Raw genomic sequence first — 1,924 nt, 5'->3', positions numbered from 1 at the left:
AAATTCTTTTTAATGTATGTTTGTATACTATGGTTATATTAAATTTTCTAATAGTAAGTTTTTAGGGGCCATAGGATTTAAAAAAATAATAATAATAATTTGGGGAATGGGGACAATAGTCGGTGTAGCTTCATGGTTATCTGCTAGAAGTCTGTTGATATTGCTTTCTTCCATTTAGACCTAATTAATCATAGCGTGGACTGCATAAATTAATGCTTTGGTAGAATTTGATCATCAAGACAAGCAGTAGTTTCGGGAGGAAAATTCTACCCTCCTTGATGGTAGTCTTCTACTTTGGCCCACTTCCAGTTCCAGGGAAAATTAATTTCACGGAGCGAGGTTAATTCTATGCGCTTTCGTTGCTCTTTTTGATTTTTGTGTTGACCATGACCCATTTTTCGGAAAGATTAGCAAAACTTGACAGGTTTTCAAATAGAGGAAATAGGAGACATACATAGTCATGTGAGTGTGACCAGGAAAAAATAATCCATTTTATATCGCTTTTCAATAATTTAGAGGCTATTGTAAGGAATGGTCTGCATAATTTGTCTCCTCAAGCTATTTCATTTTCTGTCCATATATGAGACGCTCCAGAACAAGTAACGGAGCTAAGATTTAAGCTCACAAGGGTTAAATTTGTAACTATCAGACATTCATTTTTTATACTCACAAATATATGTAGATTTATACAAACTTATGGACAAGCATAATACATACATTATAATTTTTATATATAAAACCTGAGGCTAATTTGTATAATAAAATACCACTCATGTGAATATTAAGTAGCATTTTAATGTTAGAAACCCATTAAATTATAATATATTTATTATGTTGTACTATTTATTAACTTTTTTTTTTTTTTTTTTGAGAGAACTTCAACCTATGACGTCCGCCTTATTTAACCATCAAAGACTTTACCAGTTGAGCTAACTGGAATTAACCCACAGCCTCAAGTACAATTTATATAAGTTTTTGTTAGACTCATAAAATGCTTAAGTTATTACAATTTTAAACCATATAATAACCATTTGTGCGTCGAAACCTTTAAAGAAAACAATATCATTTTTAAAGTTTAGTATATAAATATAAACATTATATAAAGGTTCAATTTATTTTTAGTCACTCAGTTGAACACAAATTGGTGACCAGCTTTAAAGAATAAAGTTCAATTTATATATGGAAATGGAATGGGCTGCATAAATTTCTTTAGTGATAACTATAATTTATTTTTATTTTATAAAAAAAAAAAATCTAGATAAGATAAAGATTTAAATTTATAGTATTTATGACCATTCCAAAATATCAATTAATTTTTTGTATAATTATAATTCAAACCTTAGTCTTTTATTCCATGCAAGAAAATTTACTAATTGATATAAACTTGAACGCACAATGGAAAAAAAATAAATAAATAAAATTAATTTGTCATGGAATTTGCGAACATGCTACAAGACTTAACAGAGTTCAGGCCACTGCACCAAGCAATTGCATAGCTTGGCTTATCAGGATGTATAAAAAAATTCTTGTCTTTTTCTCTCTCGGTGTTCTATTTTATACTATAACAATCGCAGTCTACTATATAATTTTTTTTTCAACCCCTTATAAAGTATCCAATATTTAAAATAGAAAAAACCATATGCATGACTTACTGTCGTTAGTGCCTTAATATGGAGCATAAGTGCAATAGTAAGACTAAGATGAAAGATTTTTATTTGTGAATGTCCATATATGTAACGGGAATGAGAGAATTACCGCGGAAAACAATAACACAATTTTTTGACTTGGAAACAATGGCTCAAAGCTGATACCGTACCGTTCTGAAGCCTAAGAAACACTGTCATTTGCTTTAGTAGACATAATTTAGAGCCAAACGCACCCTTAGTATTTGTTTGGATACTGATTATTAGTGTCTGCGTTTTTT

Source organism: Quercus suber, unplaced genomic scaffold (genome assembly GCF_002906115.3).
Source record: "Quercus suber isolate HL8 unplaced genomic scaffold, Cork oak 2.0 scaffold_166, whole genome shotgun sequence".
Taxonomy (NCBI): Eukaryota; Viridiplantae; Streptophyta; class Magnoliopsida; order Fagales; family Fagaceae; genus Quercus; species Quercus suber.
This window is presented reverse-complemented; position numbering follows the sequence as displayed.